Source organism: Apteryx rowi, unplaced genomic scaffold, assembly GCF_003343035.1.
Source record: "Apteryx rowi isolate R43461 unplaced genomic scaffold, aptRow1 scaffold_156, whole genome shotgun sequence".
Taxonomy (NCBI): domain Eukaryota; kingdom Metazoa; phylum Chordata; class Aves; order Apterygiformes; family Apterygidae; genus Apteryx; species Apteryx rowi.
The window spans coordinates 383,990-407,761 of record NW_020447819.1 but is presented as its reverse complement, the minus strand read 5'-3'; the positions used below and the strand labels follow the sequence as shown (position 1 = coordinate 407,761).

Genomic DNA, 23,772 nt, shown 5'->3' with positions numbered 1-23,772 from the left:
TTTCTGTAACACAGCATGAAATAATAGCCCAGATGTTAGAAAGGTGCAACAGTGATAGCATATACACATGGCTAGTTCTGTGTTTAACTGATTTCTTGGGAGGACTCTTAGGGAGGCTGTCCACATAAGCGCAGCCTCTACGTGTGCACGTTAAGCCTGTGCATTCCTAAGCACCTAGGCTGGTTGTAGGGGAAGGCTTGATTTCTTTTTTTTTTTTTTTTTTCCTTTTCTCCTAGAAGGAGAAAAAGTGGAGATGAAGGCTCTTTGAATCCATTGCTATTTTCACAGGAAATGGTTTATTCCCATGCTTTTATTTTAGAATCCAGCCATGATTCTTCTTTTCCTCAATAATTTTCTCGATGGTTATTTCTCACATACCATTTCAGCACAATATTTAGTAAGCAGAAAGATATGTTTTGAAATGTGAGACTTATTTTATATACTACAATATTTTTTCCTTTTTCCCTTTATTAGCCTTTCTTGATACTCCATATAGGACTGGCTGTAGAGCAAAGCAGGACTTGTCTGACTTTTCTGGACAAATCTATAGGGACTTCTGGACTATGGGCACCTATAGACATGTGGACACCTCTGGCTTCTCTCTCTATAGCGCAGCTCCCTTGATCTCTGCACAGGTGGGTAGCATCACTGCCGGCATCCAGGTGCCTCCTACTCGCACAGTGCTTGTACATTTATGGGCATTACCCTTTCCAGACTGGAAAACCCCAAGGCAGGAGTGGAGCACGTCATTGCGAACAGCAAGCTGAATCAAGGAGTTCAGTTTTTGCTTCAGCCGTCAGACCCCGGGGACTGGGGAGACCACAGAAGAGAGCTGCAGCCCCCATGCTCACGGCGTTTGCTTTTACACGCAATCTCTGAAACAGCTGTGACCAAAGAAATGTCGTACCTGGGGCTGCATAGGGCCATTTCTCTGGTTTCTTTCAGCCATGGCAGTGCTGTTTCATGCAGTAATGATCAGCAGGGAGCGGGCTGAAAGACGGCACAGTGCTCAGCGTCACTAAATGCCCCAGGCAGGTCTCCCCCGTCGCGTGCCCGAGCGCCACCATTCAGGCACGAGGGTGCCTGGCTCCGTTTCCCAGTATGGGCATGCCTGTCTGCCACCGTCAGACCTCCAGGCTGGGGACCTGCAAGTAAACACTCTCTGCTTTTTCTTTTAATTTCCTTTTTTATCCTCCTTTTACCTTTCTGCTTTCTGATTTTCACAAGGTTGCTCTCCATCGTACGTTACAGGAGAGCGATTCAATGAGAGCAAAGCTGTAGGGCTGTGACATGCTATGAATAAACTGCCAAGCAAGTGAATAATATGTGGTGGCCAGTGCTTCTGAGACATCCGATCATAACAAATCAGCAACTGTACCAGTGAAAGGCCTTTTAACTGTTGATGTAAAAACTTAAGAATTTTGGGAAATGTAGCTTTCCTGCCATAAAAAAATTCATAAAACTTAAAATGATGAAAGCCAGGTCTTCATCTGGTGTATATTTCATGGAATCAGGTCAAAAAAACATAAAGTAACTTTTTTTTAAATGTAACAGCAGGTTGAATAATGCTCACCAGAGAAAAGGAGGATAGAATATGTTCAGGTTAAGGTATATCAGACATGGGAAGGTAAAACATAAAAATGATAGATTACTCTATTTTTAGACTCTGTAACGGAGCCCGAGATTTGGGTCAGATTTTGCCACTTACAAAGCGGAAAGTGATAAAGCTGGAGGCTATGTGTTGAGACTAATCACTTCCACTGGATTTGGTCCTACAGAGTCATTCTTCTGAGATCTGTTTAACTCATTGCAGTGTTGGCTTTGGTCTTGTATCATTTATGCATTTTTAACTTCTAGTCCTTTACTTACGTGTGCTTTTTGCAAGGTACGACTATTCCATGTTGCCACCTTTGCTAAGTTTCTTATCATTCAAAACCACAGAAAATACCAAAAGACGTCACCAGGAAGTTCTTAGATGCGTGAATTGATCTAGTAGAGTTTATTCAACAGATGTTGTGTAACATTTATTCACGCTCATGCTTGCAAGCCAGCAGTGAACTGCAGGTGCAAATACCATTGCAAAATATTGAGTTGTCTGAAGCAGATGGTATAATGTCAGATCAGTAATATATTAGGTCTGCTAGGACTGGTCAGTTCTCAAAAATTGGCATTTTATATTTATAAAATCATTATGAAACGATTTAATGTTTGGGTACAATTTACACAATAATGCTTGTTACTGGGCACTGCGTGTATGCGTGTCAGACTGCAAACTAAATTTGGGATAGGAAGTTTGTCTTGTCTGTTTTTTTCTTGACGCTGCAGGGAACAAAAAAAATCTTGCATATAGCATAATGAGGTGGTTAAATTTTTATAGCGGTGCATCTCACTGGAGCATCATGGGCAAGAAAATGGCTGCTTTCCATGACAAACCATCAATATTCCTCTGAGCCTGGACGTAAAGGTGAAGTGCACTGGAGATTCAAGAGGGGTAAGCACATGATGAGGCTGATCAGAGGATTGCTTAGCAAAGCAGCTGCAAGTTTCAGTACAGAAAAGCATTTCTGAGTGGCCTTTTTTGTTGTTTTTTTTCCCTTTTAAGGAGCATACGTGTAGTACTAGTATAGGAAACAGGACAGAGGAGCGAGAGAGAACCCCATTTGCTGCTGCATGATTCAAAGGCGAACGCAAGAGACGGACAGACAGACTGAGCTGGATTGGTCAGGGCCCTCTGATGTTAGAGCTGAGGTGAGGCTGCTGAAAAAGTGACTAAATGCATGTGGGTGGTTGTTGATGTGTCTATAGCCACCTGTGAGTTGTGAGATGTCAAGTAAAAGTAATTGGTTTTTAGCAGTCTCAAGTGGCCTGTATATTTGTTTATTTTTCCTAACCAGTGCCTTTGAAGAAATGAACTGTAACCCAGAATGCCCATGTGGCTGGGAAGAAGGATTCTGGGAAAACTGGACCCATCTCAACAGTCCGTGAGAGCCTGCGTCCGCAAGGTTTGTTCCTGGGGTGGGAGAGCCCTGGCCACCTCCCATCAAGAGCTTTGTGGCACCAGTGTCACAAAACCCAAACCCAGCAGAGGGCTTGCAAAGGGTCCCGCCTGAGGAGCTCTACCTCTCTTCACGGCAGAAACACAGTGAGTTTAAGCGAGTGTCCCATGTTAAAGTGTTTATCAGCACAGATCTCATCTTTGTTACAAACTGACCTCTGCGTGCTTTATCTTCCTTTTATTCCTGTCTTTAGGTTGCATTTATACCAAGCTCACTATACCAGATATGTGGCCTGTCTGCCATCCACATGCCCCTCTGTGTAAGTGAAAGTGTAAGTCAGCTCCCTCAGTTCTGCGTAATGACTAAAATGAACAGAAATGTGTCGTACCTGCCAATTCCATCGCCCTCGGGTGTAGACAGGATCGCTGGAGCAGCCGCAGCACCGAGCCCCTCTGTCCCCCCGGGAAGCGGTGCTCAGTGCAGCTGAGGGACTGCATGCGGCATGAGACGGCGGCTGGGGATAGGTTCAGTCAGCTGTGACAGTCTGCGCGTGGGTCCCTTTCCCTGATCCCGTCGCCCCCGAGCAGTGTCCTGGTGCCTCATTATGGCTGTTCCTGCCAGGGCTTCCTTGACTCCTGGTCTGCCGTGCTTTTCTTGGCAGCAATGGGAGATTTGCCTGACTTGATTTTTTTTTTTTTCCTTTGGCACCACTGTCAGTTCTCCTGCAGCCAGGAACTTTTATTGCCACTTCTGCAAAGAGATTTATCCAGCGGATAATCCTGCTCCCTGAAACAGGGCCTGACAAGCTAAGCCAGCCTTTCTTTCTCATCTGTGAATGTGCAGTGTTTCACTGCCTTATACTGCTGTAAACTCTATGAGTCATTGTGCCTCCTATGTATTTAACACATGTACTAGCACAAGTGCAGCATTTGTATGGTTCCTTATAAACAGAAGACATTTGTGAAGCCCTGTTCTGCTTTTCTCTCCCTTTCTTCTTGTTTATTACCCTTGTTTGCACCATATTCAGGCTATCAGTAGAAGACTTATGTCTGGTCCATGTCTCTTGCTCCTTAGCCACTGTGCTGCCATCTCTCACCTTCATGACAGTGTTATGGCTTCTCATCATCTTTACAATAAGCATCCTGAAGTGTGAATACCAGCCCTACAGATACCTAAAACCAGGATTATTTTGACTGAGATAGGATGAGTTACCCCATAGCAATTCACAGATTCCCAAACTTACTGCACATGGGAAGCTAATATAAACTAGAAAACTGTATTCTGAAGCCCAACCAAGCAACATTGTTGTTCTAGGATGAGAACTGTGATACCCTTGTGTATTATTTGAGAATCTGATCCTTGCAGCCTCAGAAATGTCCAGCCACTGGTAAGAAGCAATATATATTGAAAATGGGTTCAATGTATCATTTGACACCTGAAAAGCAAATACTTTTGAATGCCATAGTTTATGCCATTAAATGGAGTAAGTGATAGTCATGCAGTTTGGATGTTATGTGTCATGTGCAGACAGACTTCAGATAACTCTCTTGGTTTTTTTGGTAACACTAGGTGACGGATGACATCACCTAAAGATGATAATATTTTCTCCTCTCCTGTCTGAGTCAGTTCCTGATGCAGAAGATTTATCACATCTCTAAAACTGAGTAGGGCAGTTGCAGAAATGTGTCATCAAACTACCGCAAGGCTTGTAGTGTGAAGTACAGAAATGGTCACTCAGAAACTCAGAGGTATTTCCAGGAGATCCAAGCAGGGGGGAGAAGGAGATGTGCATTTTATTGAACATGGGAATACCAGCTGCACCAGCTGGCGCTAAGGAGCAGGCCCACAAGTTCCCCCTGTCCCCCAGTACATCCATTGCTATCCATTTCTTCGAGCCATTAGGTGCACAGAGGTTTTGAAACTGCGTTGCTTGTTTGGGTACTTCAAATGTAGTTTTGGACAGAGACCTTTGACCCCTCTGTTTTATAAATTCCTGGCTGTGATTCCTTCCTTTTAACCTAAAAGGAGTTTCATTTGTTCTAAAGAAGGGACAGGTGATACAGGGAGCCATATGAGAGTAAGTCCCTTTGGGAGCTCTGGAACTGTTTCTTCCCCTTGAATTAATGTATTGAGAGATTTCCTTGTGCACCTACTGGTCCATATGCTGTAAACATCTGAAATCCCATAATAACCTTGAGGAAAGGCTTACCATACCAATCATGTCACTGACACCAGCTTAATTAGACTTTGCCAGAATCAGGAAATGATTTTCCACAGTAATGGTTTGCCCTAGCATTTACCCTTAGCATTTCCAGCATTTGTCATTCAAGCTGATCATCCCATGTTTAAGGAGGAGCATGTGCCATCTCTCTGTAAAGCAGATTTACCAAATAGCTTCTTGATGGAAATGAAACTGTTCAGTAGAGACGAACCATAAAACCTCTTCCTCTCTTCCCTTAAATGCTTAGTGAGATTGTCACTATAATTCTCGTGACCCTTTAGTGTTGTTGTTTGTGCACCATCCTGTTTCCTACTCAGCTGACATCAAAGGCACTTGGCCCATAAGATTTCAGAGATTACATCAAGTACATGAGGAGGAGTTCATACAGAAGGAAAGAAGATCTGAACCTCATTAGAAGACAGAGGAACTGATCCAGTTGCCACACAAATTTTGCTCAAGGAAAAATCTAGAGACATTCCTGGAGTCTCCTTTGCAAGATCTTAGATCCTTATAGATTTTTTTTTTTTTTAATGGAAACCAGACTTACTCATTCTGCATCTGTTACCTACTCAATACTCTCTGAGCTTGTTCTGTGAGTTCAACCAAATTTGTTAGCACAACTTGAAAACAAGTGATTTCATAGATGTTCCTTGAAAGTAGGTAGGTGGCTAGAGGACAGTCACTGATGGGAAGCTGCACCAGAATTATCCCCTTGGGGGCTTCAGTGATGTCCATAGGAAATCCCTTTTCTTTAATTCTGGTGCCTATGGAACTATCTGCTCATGGTTGAGCTGCCTGTTGATGTATCACAAAACTTTATTTATTTGTTAACACTTGTCACAGATTGTGTTAGGGATTTCTTATTCTTATTGGTGTGCAAATTGTTTAGACAGGTAATTGTGAAAATCTGCAGTTTATTTTATTGGTTGGTTTCCCAATTCATGCAATAGCTTCCATTTCCTGAATATAACTGCCATAGTAAAGCACCAGCAGCATGGATTTCCAATGTGCAATTTGCATTGTTGCAAACTAATTGTGCAACCTAGAATTTACTTTGAGCAAATGTTTAAAAATAAATAAATAAGTGAACTTAAAGTTAGCTCTTCAGAGCATTTATTGCTCATGAGAATTAAATGCATTCACTCAAATATTCAGGAAAACCAAACATTAAAAGGCTCAAGCAGAACTGACTGGAATGTATTTAGAATACAAATAAGGTAGTTTTCAAAGCTCATTAGTTGATTTAGTCTTAGCCCAGATTATTTACTTGGGTAGTGAAACTGATCTGTGTTTTTTGCATTCATGTATTTTCAAGAATGAAAATGTACTGGGAACTGTGGTCTGGCTAGATCACCTGGGCAATCGGCTTGTGTTCTCTGCACGGAAGTGGGTGCATACATTTGGCGGTGGGAATATTCTTTGTCTGGCTGAGAAGCCCGACTTCCTTTTGGTGGTTTGTGTATTAAGAAAGCAAAAAACCTTGATCATTAAGAAGACAAATTCAGTGACATTCAGCGGAGAGTATATAGCATGCTGATAGTCATCTGGATTTAGGAGAAAGGCTTATCTGCAAACTGCAAATGGACAATTAACTCAGGATCTCTGCCAGGATAGGAATCGGTGGGAGGTTTAATGGTCTATACAATAGCAACCACCTTAGCTCCCAGGCCCAGCCTGTGGTAGCTCTCCTCAACCCCTCTCTCTTCTTCCTCTGCCAAACACCTGCGATTGAACCCACATATCTCTGCAGTTCATTCCCTCTGTACCTGCAAGGAAGGACAGATTTTTCCCTAGGTAAAATTTACACTTATTTCCTGATTTTTGTTGTACTTGTGCATGGTGGTGCCCCAGCGGAGCACACTGGCGGCATGTGGCTGAGCCTCCGCTGGGGCCAGCAGCAGCCCAGAACAAGGGACAGCTTGTGCCACCGCAGTGGCAGTGAAACGCCAAGGGGCAGCGCGGGCGGGTTAGCAGTTCTGCATGATTTTGTAGAGCACAGATGCTGAACAAAGCACAGTGAACGAGTGATGTGATGTAATGCATTTTCCGACAAACCTAGAGAAAAGCAAATGGTAATAAATCTCTTCAGTGAGTGGGATGCTTTTTGGGGAACTAAGCAGGCTCTGCTCTGCAGCCTCCAGGAACAAGGGTGCTGCTTTTCTGATTGCCGTGCTGTTTATCCCATAGTGCAGAAGTGTTGTGCTCTGTCTCAAAATAAGGGAAATAATATGGTTGCATAATCATGCTCAGTCATTTAAGGTGTGTTTCTATCCTTCTCCCATAACTGCCTAATTTTTCAGTTGCACTGTGAAGGCTGATGTTTGCAACAGAAATCTTGTACAGGCAAAATAAGGATGCAAGTTTAATTACCTGTAGCACTAATTAGTACGCTACCATGACAGCACTTGTTTGTGAATTAGAAACCCACATTTAATAACTAAGTTGGATTTTGTTTCATGCTGTGTGTTTTGAATGTTGTAACCTGCAATACCTTTCAGAAATAATCCTGTGCAGGCAGTTCAGATTAGCATATGGGGATATTTAATAACACATGGAAATGTTTTAGTGATTATATGGTGAAAATATTAAATATGACACCTAATGCCATTGTTTGGGTGAAAGGTGTTAACGCTGTGTGTATTATGAGTCAGAATGCACGCGTTCTGCCTGGTGCTCACAGCATCCGCAGAAGTGAAGCGGAGAAGGTGCCTTCGTATGTCAAAGCAGCCGCATAAAGAGAGGGTCAGTTCCCCAGCTCATCTCTGAACAACAGGTTTTCTTTGGGCTAGGGGATTTCCCAGGTGAGAAACACAGCAGATGAGGCAGCAGCAAGCATGATGGTGTAGAGGCAATGCACAGCAGCTGACCCTTAGCGAGAGGGCAGGTGAGCTGTGGTTTTCTCTGCAGGAAGGAGCCCAAGTTTAGTGTCTGGCAGCCTCTGATCAAGAAACAGGCCACAGATGCCTTCAGAGTAAGGAAAGGGCTGGGTTGCATCCCTGATTTTTCTTTCAGTGCGAAACGAATTTTGCCAGTTGGCAAAGACAGCCTGCATCTGTTTTTAACAAGGAAGCAAAACAAAACAAAAAATCTGTGTTTCTTCTCTTCCTTGGTTCCTGTCTATCCTATTCCACCAGGTGCTTGCCTTAAATGGGGCACTGCTTTCCAACTCATCTGCCTGCTGCCGGCAAGGTTTTGTAACTCCACCTGGCTGGCTTCACCTTTCAGTTCCTTGAAGCCCTCCTCCTAGCAGTGTCCCTGGCTCTTTAATTGTATCCTTAAGGTCCACCAGTGTCAACAGTGTTTTCGCAAACTAGGACCTTCTCACCCAAGCAGGGACTGGAGCCAGTGTCAAGAGGCTGCACGGCCTGGTTACAGCTCAGAAAGCAAGCGTCATATACACAGAGAGCTGTTAGCGAGCATCCAGAGAACAAAAATGTTTAGGAAGATGCTGAAGCAAATAAATTCAACAGGGAGGAATACAGGGAAACAAGGAGGGGAGGGGAAGGCTAAACATGTCTAAAATAATAACAGTAACAAAGAGTTGCTTTGAGATATTCAGTCAAGCACTGTCTTGAACTTGGAGAACCCTTTTCTATCCTAGATCTCTGAATTTCCCAAATTTGTCTTCGGGGGATACATCATATATCTTACTTCTTGCTGGGCTGACTTCATCTTTTATGGAGATTACTACAATGACTTTTTGCAAGTAGTGAATGACACAATTAAAAGCACAAGAAGCGTTTTGAATGCGTCTCGGGGGCTGGCGTGGACCACAGGGCCAGGATACAGGGTTCTGGTGGGGCCCTCTGCTCCCACCCCGAGCTTGCGGCTCATAGCCCGCAGGAGGAGCCCCCATGCACAAAGCCCCCTTTGTATCCCACCACATAACGTTCAAGTGCATTTCCAGAGATGCAATGTACTGCAGTAAGCAAATGGCACAATTACAGACAAAGCCTATGGAATATGTCTTAGAGAGGATTTGAGCAATAAAACGTTACGTTGTTAGCTAGCATGTTCCTTGCTGTAGATGAAAATGCTTTGACTCAGGAGGGGAGGGCCATGGAAGTTTGACTGTAGATTTTACATAAGCAAATACTGCAGTTTACCTTGGAGGAATATTTCCAATATATTGGATAGGCAGGATTGAGAATAAGGGAAGTTTTACAGTGTTGCAATAGTCTCTTCTCTATCATTTCCTGCCATCTGGAATAGGTTTGCCATGTTTCTTTTCTTCCTTAATTTTCCATTTCATTGTGTAGCCTGCTTCTTTCACACTGCCCTTCCTCAGTCCTTCGGCCATGACTCGGCTTTATTCAGCTCTGACAAACGTTTGCCGAGGCTTGCCTTTGCAGCAAGCTAGTGCAAAACCCAGGGCTCTGGTCAGAGCGAGTCAGAGGAGTTCAGCATTTAGCATAGTGGAGCTTTATCATTCTACTATGTGTTATTACACAGGATTTCCACAAGTACCCCATTAACAAGATAAGACTGCCTATTTAATACTCTGATCAGGATGCTGAGAAACCATTTCAGTAACATCCAGCAAGAGCCCATTTAACACTCCTGAGTTTGTCTTGTTTCTCTACTGTGGCATGTGATTTGGTGTCTCCACATCTTTGCAAACATCATGAATTAATCCTTCCCCTCTGTGCAAGTCTTTCTGGGCTCATTCAAGTTACGCTGCTAAATGTGTCCAGGTGTCGGAGTCCCTTTTGGGAGATGTTCTTATTTTTCTTTTGCTGCATTCAGTTAGTATGTTTGTGCCCGATGGACGTTACCGATCGCTACTTCTGTAGCATTGCTCTAATTCACAGGGTGCTGGGCTTTATTGGCCGACTCCAGGCACCTTGCAGGCCAGGGAGCAGGGCCTGCGGGGGCCTGGAGGCAGCGTGGTGCTGCAGTCCCTGCCACGGGGGCAGTCCCAGCTGCTGCATATCTTGCTGTTAGAATGAGCCCGAGATGCAGAGGTTTCCCATCTCAGCAGGTGCCCAGGCAGACGCTGAGACAGCCAGCAGAGAAGGTACCTGCGGGAGGGGAAGGCATCTGTCTTGTAATGAGCTGGGGGTAACTGCGATGGGTATGGAGGATGAGGAGGAGGAGGAAGGGTTTTGACTCTCTGCTTTCCATCAAGGCAAGCGCAGCAGTTATGCCCTGCGGCTTTCAGAGTGGAAGAGGGCTGATGCCGTGAGACCTGGGCCCTGGGAGAGCGCCTGGTCCTGGCTCGTCTCCACTGCAAGCTGGGAGTGAGTCACGGGTGCGGGAAGGCTGAGCCGATGTCTTTGATTTCATCGGCCTCTTGGAAGTTGCCCTTTGCCCAGCTTAGCTGGTAGCTTTGTCACGGGGAGGAAAATGGTCGTTTCTCAGGGCAAGGGAAGGGGAAGTCACTTTGTTATGAGTGCTTGTTGCCATAGCGCCTCCCCCAAAGTATTTTAGGAAACAAACGTTAAAATGTTGAGAAGAATAAAGAAGTGAGTGGTGAAGGGCAAAAGCTTACTACCTTTGGGCAGATGCTCACAGCTTCTCTCACTAAATCATGTGGGTCACTGCAGTCTGGAGCTGTTCTTGCATATATGTGCTAGAAATTACAATTTAATTATGACAGCCAGTTCAGCCTTGCTCCTGCAGTGGGATGAGTGTTAATGCAGAGCCTGAGCGTGCCGGGTCCTGCGCGTGTTCCTCTGCCGGCCCTTTGTCAGCCTGTGTATAACAACATCTGCGATAGCAAGCAGATTAAAGCAAATGCCTGTTACTGAGGCAAGGAGGCAGAGACAGGAGAAGGCCACTGTGCTCCTTAGCCCATATGTAATTCTAAATATTTTTCCCATGATGAGGAAATGCACCTTCGAGAGATCACCGGCATTATGTAAAAGTTTAGTATTTATAGTGAAATAACCCTGGGATATGTGATGTCGAACTGAACCAGCTTAGCTGGAAGACTGGCCAGCGTCTTCACAGCCACATCATACTCCTCTGATGGGATGTACCTCACTAAAAGGTGTGATCCTACCCATTATTTTGTGCTTGTCTGTACAGGGCCTGCATTCCTCATCCTTTAGGAAGCCTGGAAGCATCAGGCCTATGCGATGGGGTCTTTGTTTTCCTCTTCTACGGTGGGTAGAGATTTCAAACACAGCCAAGTAATTTAAGCATTCACTTTCCCCTATCAAAAGTGATGTAAGCCCTTGGGACTTCCAGTGAGATGTAGGTCTTCTAGCACTTCTCACAAACTTGAACCTTCAAGTCGTCAGTCACCTTCAGGAATTGTTCCTATTTTAGACTAATTCTAATGAGAGTTACTAAGGAATGTTATTTTTGTTCCCACTGTTTTCCATGACAGAGCAAAAAGTACGTGGCTGCAATTGGTGATCCTGGGGCCATACATAAATTTAGTATAAAGGAGCAACTTCTGGCTAGTGAATTGATGTACAGTGTTGTTGATGATACCAGGGCAGTGGTGGTGTTCCTTTTCTCTTTGAGGCACTGTTCTGCCCATATACTCTAAATAGTTGCATGTGTTTTGTTCTTCACTGTTAACAGCAAGGAATGCTTAAGGTTCACTTTCTACTACTGTAAGCACAAATAAGTATTTTTCTAGGACATATGAAACTACCTACAAAACTTCCAAGGAGCAACAACTTGGGGTGGAGGATTTTCTCCCTCCCTCACTCCTTCCTGCCCACCCCAGCTCCCAGCCGCATGTGACCAAAAGGGCAGGTGTGTACCCTGCCAGCCAGGGGAGCACACCAAGAGCAAGCCCCTGCTGTAACACCACAGCAGGTAGCTTCTAATGAAAGCATGTTCACTGCTTGCAGCTAGGCATTTGCCTTATGAAAGGAAACCATTCTTTCTAGGATTCACAAACTTCAGAGAAACAGTAAAACCAAGAACAGAATAGCTGTCTCTGAGTAATCTCCTGCCTGCAGGTTGTGATGCATTGCATTTCCCTTGTTAAAAGTGAATGAAAATCAGTAATGCACATCAGCAGCTGGCAAGCAGAGCATGCGGCAAGCAGAGACGGGAGGATGAGACGTTCTTGGGAGAGGGGCCGGAGGCCCGGCCAGCGCGGCAGCTTTGTGCAGAGCGCACTGGGCCGCTCAGTCGCTGAGCTGTGCTGCTCGGCTGTGGTGTGCCTCACTGGTAACAGGCTTGGCTCTCGCGGTCGACAGACAGGCACTGATGGGCTTCCCAGGCTACGGTTCAGTGAAGGGCTTTTTTCTTGTCTTTCTTGGAGGGGAGGTGCAGGGGTAAAGAAATAAAATAAAAGGTGTATGAAGAACTTGGAGTATGTGTAACAGTGCAAAGCTAAGAGATAAAGAGCAGGAAGTGACATGCAAATTTTTAGAAGCAAAGACGTTTTGGAGATTGTTGGTTGAGTTTTGCATTATGCACAGAAGATATTGTCCTTTTTTTCTCCTTCTGCCGCTGAGGAACCTAGCAGTATGTGGCAAATATCTCTAGTGGCAAATAACTCCAATGGGGGTGTAAAATAAGCAAAGTGGTGTTCTGATCCTTGATTTTAAGTCTGTAATTGGCTCAGATGTCCTGCTGCATGGCTCTGATCCTGTGCCACACCAAATTCATTGTAGCAAGTATTTGCATTCTTCTCCCCCACATCCCCCACTTCCACTCCTAGTAGAAGCTAATTTAGGAAATTGTGAAACCTTGTGTGAAATCCTCTTGTGTAACGCTGCCCAGAACAACTATAGCAACAGCACCTCAAGTGAACTCCAGATTATATATGAATATTTGTATTTAGTTTTAAGGACACGTAGCTAGTGGGAAGATGTACTAGGCTGGCCTTAGATGACAGCGTGTGACTGGACGGTGGATCAGATCATGCAGTGGATCTCCATTCCTGGCAGTTGTCCACTGGCAGTAGGCGGCTTTGAACCAGCATGTGTTCTTCCAGGGAGTGCTGGGATCCGATGGGGGGTGGCATCTACGCAGGCCTTTTCCCACTGCACGCTTTGTGGCAGAGCTAGAAACTGGAAAATGAAAACATACCCCACAGGTGCTGAAAACCCGACTTCAAGGAGTGTTGTCTTCTACTGCATGTGCTAGTGGGGTTTGAGACCTGATGCTGAGAGTTCATTTAAGGAGCAGCTGAAGATTTTGGCCCAAATCCTGGGCTTTTGATACTACCACCAGTGCTCAGCTGGCAATGCCGCGACAGGCAGGGCAGCAAGCCCTTTGATTGCTGAGGCCGTGTGCCATGGCGGAGGCCCGGGACAGCTGCTGGAGACGTGCAAGGGGTGCTGCTGGAAAGCACGATCTGCTCGCAAAGCACCAGCACAACCTGGAGGAGGGCCAAGGTCTGCAGAAATAGGTGAATAAAGTAGCCAGCCCTAATTGTAGGCAGCTCTGGCTGAGGACTGTACTTGCCAAGGCCTTAAAGTATGGAAAACCCCCCTCCCCATCAAGGACAATTTAATGTACTTTTCCTGTGTTTACTACACTGTGTGGTTTACTCTGATGCCGGCACTGGGGAGCTGCAGCAGGCATTGTGGACTGTTTGAATGCTTTGGAGGTAGGTGGTATCCGTGGCACAGGCATGGGGTGCTCTTCAGGCTCTGCCAGGTTGCTTTGTTTCTCCTGGATTGGAAGTGGAGGTGCTGCACCTCATTCTTATGCAAGCATCAGTTCTCCAAGAACACTGGCCTGTGCATCACCACTGCGTCTGAATCCGGGCAATGAACAGTGCACCAGGCCCACTGTCTAACTGTTTTTCCGCTCCTTGTATCTAAAGCCGAGACAATGAATAGAAGCAATTCTTTTAGCTCCGGCTTTGTGCCTCATAAGAAGCATATAATTTCTGCCATTTGCTTGAATTTTACTCTTGGCTGAAATTTGAACTTATAGCAGAGTTTCTCTTTTTTATATTTCTTTTTCTCACATGGGCCAGTCTGGTTATGTAGGACGATATTCACTGCTGGGTTACCGTCAGGGAATTCTTTGGTGTGCAGAATTTTGGAAGCATGCTGGTCAACTGCCCTCATGATGCTTACATCTCGTGTATGTATGAGCTGCACAATGGAAATCATTAACTATTAATAAAGGCTAAATTGTCAGCTTAGGGCAGCTGCGGTTGTATGAGACTTCATTAAAGTAGAGAAGGATAAGGAATGTTATACTTCACTAACTTTATTTCGGACTATAAAAACTTACTTTTTCTGTTCCAGCCACTGTAATACAAAGGTAGGTTTAGTGAATCCAACCAGTGAGGAAACTTCGTGAAGTGCATGTTCATGAATTTTGCTTGGCCAGAAGGTGTCTGGGATTTAACTTGTGGGTAGGGTCTGAGAGATGATCCTTTTCCCCAACCTGCAATACGGAACCACAAATGAAAGAAGAGATGCTCAGCCTGTGACTCATTTTCACTTCCTTTTTTTATTGCCAAAAGCTAGATTTGCTGGTGAGTCTCATTCTTGCCATCTCGTTCTATGGTTCGAGGGAAAGAAAATCTTATCTGCCAAAGAGCTTGCATAATATTCAGGTGGAAGTGAGTTCCCAGGAGACTCTTCAGTTACATTTGCTGTTTATTCCCAGCTGGGAATTTCAAGCAAAAGTGTTCAGGCACTGTCATGCATGTGCCATGAACCCAGTGTTTCTACAAAACATTGTGTCTGGTTCATCACTCATCCACATATGTGTGGCAAACTTAATACTTTCCAGATGCCTCACACCTACCTGTTGTCTTCTCAGGGATGGTGGTTCTTAATAGATTATTTGCCCCATTCAAAATGAAAAGACAAGCTGAGCCCAAACCTGGAAGAAGAATCAAGGCAAATAGAGGAGTCATGTTTGTTTTTTTTCCTTCATTCTAGGCAACACCATATATCCTCCAACATCTTAGCAGCAAAGGTACTAACTAGCAGAAGACTTGGTGGTTTTCTCTGAGAAAACATCATAAAATTCCATGAATCTTCATCAGAGTTTTCCAGATTGATTCCAGATGCTGGTCACTTCTGGCCACATGCCCTGGGTCTGCCAGGCTCATGAGCCCAAATACTAGAATAAGCAATCCCATTTCTGCTTGGCTCTGAAATCAAGCCAAGCTGAGACTCATCAGGTTAGACTAACTTTCTAATCCAACTGAGTAAATGTCAGAGTGTAAATGGGCAGGGACCCTGTTGACTGTAAGCATAGCCTGCACAGCAAGCTCTCTGGTTTGGAGATAGCAGAGGTGCATCAGCTCCAGCAAGCTGTAGCAAAGTGGGCTAAACTAACCTGCTTCTTGAAATGGCAAACTTGCCCGCAAGGCTGGATGCAACTTCACTGGTGAAGGGAGCTGGGCGGCAGCAGCAGCACAGCAGTGCAGCCTTTCCCCATGAGGTCTGTGTCCTACTACTTGATGCAAACCGAGACGTGAGGCCATCTTTTTTAACAGGTCTTCCTCCTCTCCTTCCTTACCCAAGACATTGTCCAAGAAGTTACCCTTTTGCTTGGGGGAAGTAAGTTATGCTAATGCTGTACCTAATGTCCCCTACAGCCAAGCACATTGCTAAACCTGCAAAGCCAAGCTTGTAAATAGACCTAGCAGAAAGGGTTTTTTTTGTTTGTTTGAGAGAGAGAGAGAGAACATATTTTGTTTTGCCAATAGTCAAACTTTTTGGAGGGGTAGAAGCAATTACTAGACTTTTGAACTACAAGCTTATACAGCTATAAAAAAAAAAGTTGAATACAAGATAGACCTTCAGGTGACTTTTAATCTTTTTATTTCAATAGTCAGAGACTAGGGCTATGGGAGGAAGACACCAGCTGCAGAAACACTTGTTTTTCTGTTCTTGTGGTTACTCTTCAGGGTTAAGCAATGTTTCATTTCCCAGCACTACTGCTCAACAGCCCTCCTTTCAGAAGTGTCAACATACGCAAATACGTGTTTGAGGAATTGCTACTACAGTATATAACAGTTACTTTTATTATTATTATTTTTAAGTTCAGTCACTGTGTGTTGTAGAGGTTAGAAAGCCCACAGAATTTCACTGCAAGATGTATGCAAACTCTGCTGCATAGTCAGGATTGCTGTGCTTTGTGTCTAAGCATGCATTGTACTACCTTAGCCCGTAAGCAGTCTGCTGCAGTGTTGCATTAAGATTAAGCTTTTGTCAATGAGTAACCTTCATAGTTCCAAATCCAGTGAGGCTTCAGCCAGCTTTGCCTTCTCTTAAAAACACAAGGGGGAGGGGGAAGCTCATATCCCTGCAGAACAAAAGCATATCTTGTTCTAAATACCTTCTTTTAAAAGATATCAGACTTACTTGCGTAAAGGCAGGCTTGAACTCAGTCTATGTCTTTCAAAGGCCACCACACTCTGCACTCTGCATAAGCAGTGAAATGCATGCGACTGTCACCATTTCCCACTACATTTCTATTGGCTTTTCATTCACTTGATGATCTAGTCCAAAATTCATCTTTCTAGGTGAAATCCTGGCCCAGTAAAAGCACACTGGCAAAACCCATGTTTACTTCAATGGGGCAAGGATTTCAAGGGTTGCTTTAAAAGCCCTCTGTGGGGTTGCTGCAGCCAGTCTCAGAGACCTCTTCCTGTATCTTTGCCTCCTGGATTCCTCATCTATTTTTAAGTCTTATGCTCTTTCCTGCGCCTATTTTAACTTTGTTGCTGCACTGTTTAACCCCTGTGGGACATGCAGTTTGTGGGAAAGAAGCTGCATATTACAAAAAATAAGTTGGTTAGGCTACATGCTCCTGCAAGGGTTTCACAGCACAGGACATGCAAAAACCCTCATTAGGTTCACATCTAGCTTTCTGACCTGATTAAGTGAAATTCAGTAACGGTGTCCTGTTATGTCTGTCTGATCTCTCTGCCTGTGCTAACGCCCAGGCAAAATACAGAACCTGACTGCATGCCTGTGATTCAGGGCTCGCCCAGAGCTCCGAGGTGTTTCCCTCGCAGGACAGGTACTGGTTTGGGCTTGTTAGAGGGAGTTCTTTCTACAGCTTTTCCTCAGTAGTATCAGTCTGCGCCATGCCACTGTGCAGTGTAAAAGTAAATAATTTTCAGGCCTTGGATCCCTTAAGCATGTCTTGTGCTACAAATCTCCTAGGGATGCCTACGTATGATGCTGGTTGAAGTCATGTTACCTTGTGTTTCACCTCAATTCACTTCATCCCAAACTCCAAACAAGGCTAGTAGTACAACAAAGAGATGTTTTTAATATGACTGAAGTCAGGCTTTTGAGGTACAAGACTGGAAACAAAAAGTTGCAAGTAAAACAAAACAATTCTAATTTAAACTTAGCAACTATATAGCTCTCTAGTGGCTTAACCTCTGCTATGTAGAGTCCAAAAGACATATCCCATCTGTGGGAGCTGGGAAGTAGTATTCATGCAAAAATGCCTTCCAAATACTTTCAGTGGCTCCAAAGGACATCTCATTCTTTCTTGGAATTAAGTTTTGGGGTGCAAACACAAATCCTGCTGATGGTGGAAGGTTTCCTGTGTTGCAAATGGTGATTTTCTCCTAGCCTATACCTCTTCAGCCAGGAAGTATGTGAGCTTTAAATATTATTGATAGCACTCCCTGGAACCTGAGCACTGGGGACACCTAAAGACTGTTTCCCTAATATTTTTGTTTCATTTGCCAGCTGACTGCTATATCCAGCTTGAAATGTTCTCTTTGTATTGAATTATTCAAACATTCAGATGAAATAATATATATGGAAATGGTTTTACATAATTCTGTTGAATTTATGATTGCCACCATATTTATCCGCTTTCTCTTGAGACTAAACAGTCTAATGTTAACACAGGGACAGGTTTGTTCATAAGTTATTCTGCCCAGACATTTCCATAAGGATAACTGTTCTGATTCCAGCTTGTAGCTGTTGGAGGCTGGATCCTGCAAGCCCAAACTGCAGGCACTATGAGCAGCCGATCTGCAGTGTCAGTTGTTTGCTTCTCTGTTAGGCTTCAGGAAAAAGTGGTCAACCCTTCTGTGCAAAGTGAAACCTATGACGGTATTGTCAGAATGGGAATAAAATTGCAGCTTTGGTTTTGGACATCCAATTTCCATTTTAAATGACCTTGACGCTGGAAGACTAACAGAGTGCCTCGGTCCAAACATGAAGACATTACAAGTTGCAAAACTCTTATATTCAGCAGTGTGTACTTATGGTACATCATGGATAATGCTTTCAGAAAGGTGAAAGCTATTTCTGTCTTAAGAAATACTTTTTAAAAGTCTAACAGTTTCAAATCTCATTTCCATTCGTCTGTTTGCTCATAGACATACCTTGTTCATTATGTCACTTGAATCCATGAAATGGCCCATTGAAACAAAGTGCACCCTTCTGAATAAGGTGGTAGGTTTTAAGCCAGAAAAACCTAAATTTTATGTGTAGCCTTTGGCAAGTCACCTCAACTACTTCAAAACTGTCCATTAATTTTGGATTTTATTTTGGGTGCAGAACTGGAGTCTCTTAAGTCAAGCTCAGAGCTTGCATTTCCTCCAGCTGGACCTCAGGAGCTGCCTCTCATAAAATTGTGTATCTGATGTTTAGCATTCCCAAAACAGCAAAATGTGAAACTAAAGAGTACTCTGGGAAATGTGAGGCTTCTCTTCTCTACCTCCAGAGCCTCACCTACAACAGGAGGGTAAAGTCACCATTTCTAACCATGCAGTACAAACTGTTATTATTTATAGATATCAAAGACCTGGAGAACAAAGAATGTTATGTGCTTTCCTTAATACCATAAGGAGTTAACGTTCTCTTGCTAGATTATAGTTCAATGTCAGCTATTTCCAATCAACTTAATAGGCTCCAAAGAGCTCACTTAGCTCATTTTACACGCACACACACACACTTGTCTTTTCTTGCTAAACTGCCTTGACTTTTTCTTCCTTTCTTCTTGTGAGCTCCCATTCAAAGTTGTCTCCTGCTGTTCCTATCACCTTTGTCACTGTCTCTTTGTCCAGCAGGATTCTTGCAGACCTGCTGAATGCTTCTTGCCAATCCCAACACCCCCTCTTCTATCCTGTTAGTTGGTGGAGCTCATCTTGAATAATACTCTTTCTCCTAGCTATGTTTTTACCCATGGTACCTCCCCCTTACAGGCATTGCAACTTGTGTTCAGCTGGCTTCGTCTTTGAGAATATATTTTTGTTTTCCCCTTAGCACAACCAGAACTTGTCTGCTCCTTCTGATACTCTCACTCAAATCTGTGGGAATTATGTGTACTGAGGAAGACTCAAAGCCACACCTTACCACAGACCATACTAGATAAGAGCCCTTTTTTGACTGCTTCTATTTAACTTCTTGCTATTTGCAGCTGATTGCTGAGTATGTTACTAATGTTTTAGTCAAATTGTCAAAACAGCCATGCAAAGGCAAATTTTAGCTTTCAGTAAGCATGACTGTGAACTAAGATTCCTTCTTTAACACTTAATACTTTTAACACTTAACTCTTTTATATCTTACTTGTCAACTTATGAGATTATTTTTGACGTGTTTTGAAAAACATCACACAGTTTTATACATATTTTTGCATAATAGTCTGCAATATATAAATTGCAGACTATTACCTTAGAAACCTAGTGATGGTGTTGGTCTTAGAAGGGACCTACCATGAAAATGACTCTCTTAGAAAGCAGTGGGGGTCTTCTGGAAGCTCCAGAGCTCACAAGAACAAAATGGTGTGTGACTTGAATAGATCCAAGCAATTCTGCTTTCCTCAAATACATGAAGTTCACAAAGATTTGAATGTGTGTATCACATGGAATCAAAATGTCACCAGCAATAGCAGGTATAGTTAAGCTAGAGGAGAGGTGATGGAAGATGCTAAAAGTGCAACACTTGCTGTCTTCCAGAAGTATGGTAAGGGAGGTTCAGTGCTATGAAGCACCCTCTCTGTTCCTCTTACTTTTGCATTGATGTCAAGTGAAAAGAAGGAAGATCGCTCTTTTGTTAGCCACATGTTTTGGCTTCTGCCTTTTAAATCCCATTAGTTTTCATTGTTTAGTCATGGTCAGCGAGTAGATGCTCCTTGGAAGAACATGGCGCTACAACAGATGGTCTGCGGGGTTGTACAGGTACTCAGGTGCACAGATTCCAGCTCTGTGGTTCACATGGTCTGCATATAACATTTTCTATAGAAGTCCCATTGCTCTGTATAGGCTAACTGCTGTTGTTACCAGGTCCTAAGGAGCATTTGGTTCCAGCAATATATGGATTTGCCAGAATTATCTAAGCAAACTGTGTGTGCGTGTTATCTCCAGAGTATCCCAAGCAGAGTTGAGGTCTAGTTTGTAACTTAGCATCTCTACAGGAGCGCTCTAGCACAGTGGTGTGGATGCAGCCAAGCTGGTTGACTTAGGTCCTTACATTAGCCCAGAAATTTTTGCAGAGACTGAACCCTGAGGAGCAGTGTTCAGGGGCACAGGTAGTGCTACAGTCCTAGTGCTACAATCCTCCATTAGTCCCACTCCACCTCATGCTCTACATGCCCATGGAGAATTTAGCCCTTTTATTTTCCTTCCCTTTTAAGGGCTCTTTCCCCTTCTTCCTCTTATCCTTCCCCATTCATATACAGACAACTGAATGTTTAGTAGGTAAAATCTAATATTATCTTGAAGTTGGGAGGTTAGGGTTTTTTTTTCCTCAGTTTGTTTAGGCTAAGTTATTTATTTTGTTTGTTTTGCTCTAGACTTCCTGTCTCAGTAGTTTGCCTATTCACTTTTGTGTTCACCATGAATGCGTAATTCATCTGCATCTAACTTTTCCCATTGTGAACTTTGGTGCATTATTGTCAGCATGCATGACAGAGATTAAGCTGTGGTGATGCATCTGAAAAGTATGTACACAACTTCCAAAATGAAAGAATCCTATTAATTGAATTAGATGTTCCTCTTGAAACATCTTTATGAAAACAAGGGTGATCTGTGGCTGGAAAGAATAACAGCATAATCTTTATGGCATATGTTTAGACGCTTTGCACAATACTATGTTTTGCTGAAGCATTGTTCATAACTTGGCAAAGGTCTCTGGAAAAGAATGTTGGCCAGAACAAGCCACTTCTTACAAGTACAAGCGAAACAACAGTTTTGGATACTTTCAAATGAAATGTGCATGGCTCCAAACAGACTGTGTTAACTCTCTTGTCGTTTGTGGAGGCCTGTAGTCACTAGCTCCTGTGTTTCCACTGTCCCGGTCCCTTGAGGTATCACTGCGTGCCTGTGAAGAGAAGGTATCTGTTCCATTCACAAACCAGGAGTAGAGCGTGCTAGCTTCATGTATAAGGCTACATGGAGGAGAAAACTGGAAAATAAAGGGCATTGGTTCTGAGGCTGCATGACTAAATGCTCCACAACTGTTCAGAATCACAAGCTGTAAGCAGACTTAAAAAATGTGTTGTCTGCTGTCAGGGCATTCTGGCAGTTGTGGGGGTAAAAAGTCATGTTTGCTTCTGTAAACATGATTCCAAAGTCAGCTTTAATTCATGTTGGGTGAAGAGTTTAATCTGTAGAAAGTGGGAATTAGTGTGTAAACCCACTAGGACAGTGAAGATAGCATCCATGGACACAGTGGAAACAGACTACAGCATATTAGGTGTTGTGAAGGGCAGTATCTAGTGAGGAGTTCGCCAGAACAATGCCTGTGTGTAACAATGCCTGGAACAAGTCCACATACGGTAAAAAAGAAAATAAAACCAAAGATTCATGGTGTTGGTGAATCTCATGTGATTGTGCCACCATGCAGTGGTCTATACTTACTGTAAATACATGGTGAGCTCATGCAATAAAACCTAGAAACACAATGACTAGCGTGGCTTAAACCATTCATATATACCTGAAAGTGTTTTTTTCTTCCTGCATAATAAATTACAATATGTGAAATAATCTGAGGTAAAGTGAGGAGATATACCTCTGGGTGGCTAAAGAGGCTACTGATACAGAAAAAGAGATGTTGATGTAGAATAGGGTCCCCTCCCTCGGTAGGGTCAATAAAGGCGGTGTTGAGGTTTCCATTTGTGAGAACCATGGTGATAGCAGCAGCAAGAACGAGGAGCGAAAGGTGGCATAATTCATGCAGACCCTACTGGTTTGGGGGATGTGAGAGGGCAGGAGGTGTTATTGCTGGTGGAAGCTTGCAGAAGCTAGAGTGAGTGGGAAAAAGACAGCAGCGTATGTCAGGATGCTTTCTCGGGGTCTGTGACCACGAGGGGTGCCAGTCGCTTCCTGAAGCCTCTAACCTTGAGGGTGACGATCATCTTTATGGAAACAGGAGTGGTGACAATGACATTATAAATTTAGTCACCTCCTGGTGAGGTTGACCTGATTCAGCTCAGATTAACAGGCTGAGGGCAGAGCCAATGTTTCCTGCTTAGGCCCCAAAAATTGAATATAGTGGACCAACGTCCTTGTGGTTTGCTGAGAGTGAAGGAGAGGGGGAAGTCAGCAAATAATGAAGGTTCTCGTCAAGATGGATAAATATCGGAGTATAAATGTGAGGTCCTTTTCACAGAAGGTTGACTGCTCTTAATACTGACTCTAGCGACGTTCATATTGAGCTGCCAGCTCAAAGATGGACACTCAGGGTGTGCTGAGCCTTGGTGTTGGGCAGATGGCTGCTCGATAAGGTGTTTACCTGTTAACTGGAGTTTTTGTGGGATCGAGGCCCTTCTGGCTAGTCGAGTTTTAGCTTGGTTAAAGCACATGAATTGCATATGGAAGATACAGGGCAGTGTCCTTTTGGCCCTAGCAGAAATGAGGAGGCTTGAACACTTATTTCAGGCTTTGGGGGCCTTTGTTTGGGTTATCATCCGCCTCAAAATTATAGTGAGGATCCTAAGAGAGAGGGGCAAGCTCTTGCCTTCGGCCTCTTTCTTCCCGACAAAATCGACACGCAGTCAAGTGGAAGATTCCCGCTGCGGATGAGCGTATATCGGCGTGCTCGGAGGTGGGCTGTCAGTCAGGCCTCCGTCGAGGCCAATTTTGGCAATACTGTGTAGAAAGTATCAAATCACAGCATCTTTCCTGCTTGGCCTTCAGATACTCCTTCATACCTAGCAGCAAGAAATGTGAACGAGACCATATGTTTAGATGCCTCCCAGTGCCCGCTGGGGCTGTCCCACCTGTCTGCTTGCGCCACGCAATCGCATTAGCTTCAACACTGGGTGACATATTAAAAAGACAGATATTGGTGCAGAAGGATGGGAACATATTAGGGGAGAAAAGACACAGTGTGGTCCCATAAGTACCAGAGGACACTTGTAGAGGCGTACTAAGGTGAGACAGACCCCTCGGAGGAGCTTTTCCCCCTCGGAGAAGAACGACGATTCTTGAGAGCACCCAGCTGCTACCACCCTCCGCTGTGGGGCCCACCGCCAGGCGAGGCGGCGTTGCCCGTTTAAGCGCGCGCCGCCGATGTCCTCGGGTGCCCCGCGCCCGCCTCGCCTGCCGCCGCCGCCACCGCGCTATTAATAGCGGGGCGGGGGCGGGGCGCCCTCCGACACGCGAGGGGCGCTCCTCGCGCCGCCCGCCCCGCCCCCTTCCCCCCCCCGCGCGGGCCGCGCCGGGGCCGGGCCGCGGCGCCCGGACTC

At 44.4% G+C, this 23,772-nt stretch overlaps 1 protein-coding gene across 12 annotated transcripts in view; it reads left to right on the top strand.

Annotated features, from left to right (window-relative positions):
- TRPM1 (transient receptor potential cation channel subfamily M member 1) overlaps positions 1-23,772 on the top strand; it is a 160,815-nt gene that overhangs the window by 5,986 nt on the left and 131,057 nt on the right. For 4 of the 12 annotated variants that reach the window (XM_026059370.1, XM_026059367.1, XM_026059369.1 and 1 more), the window contains exons 2-6: positions 475-635; positions 2,378-2,491; positions 2,603-2,748; positions 2,895-3,142; positions 3,250-3,327. The gene's annotated coding sequence lies outside the window, so the exon portion shown is untranslated. Of the gene's footprint in view, positions 1-474; positions 636-2,377; positions 2,492-2,602; positions 2,749-2,894; positions 3,143-3,249; positions 7,941-12,383; positions 13,742-23,772 lie in introns of those variants that run through there. The other 8 variants (XM_026059365.1, XM_026059364.1, XR_003252424.1 and 5 more) reach the window with 7 other exon arrangements.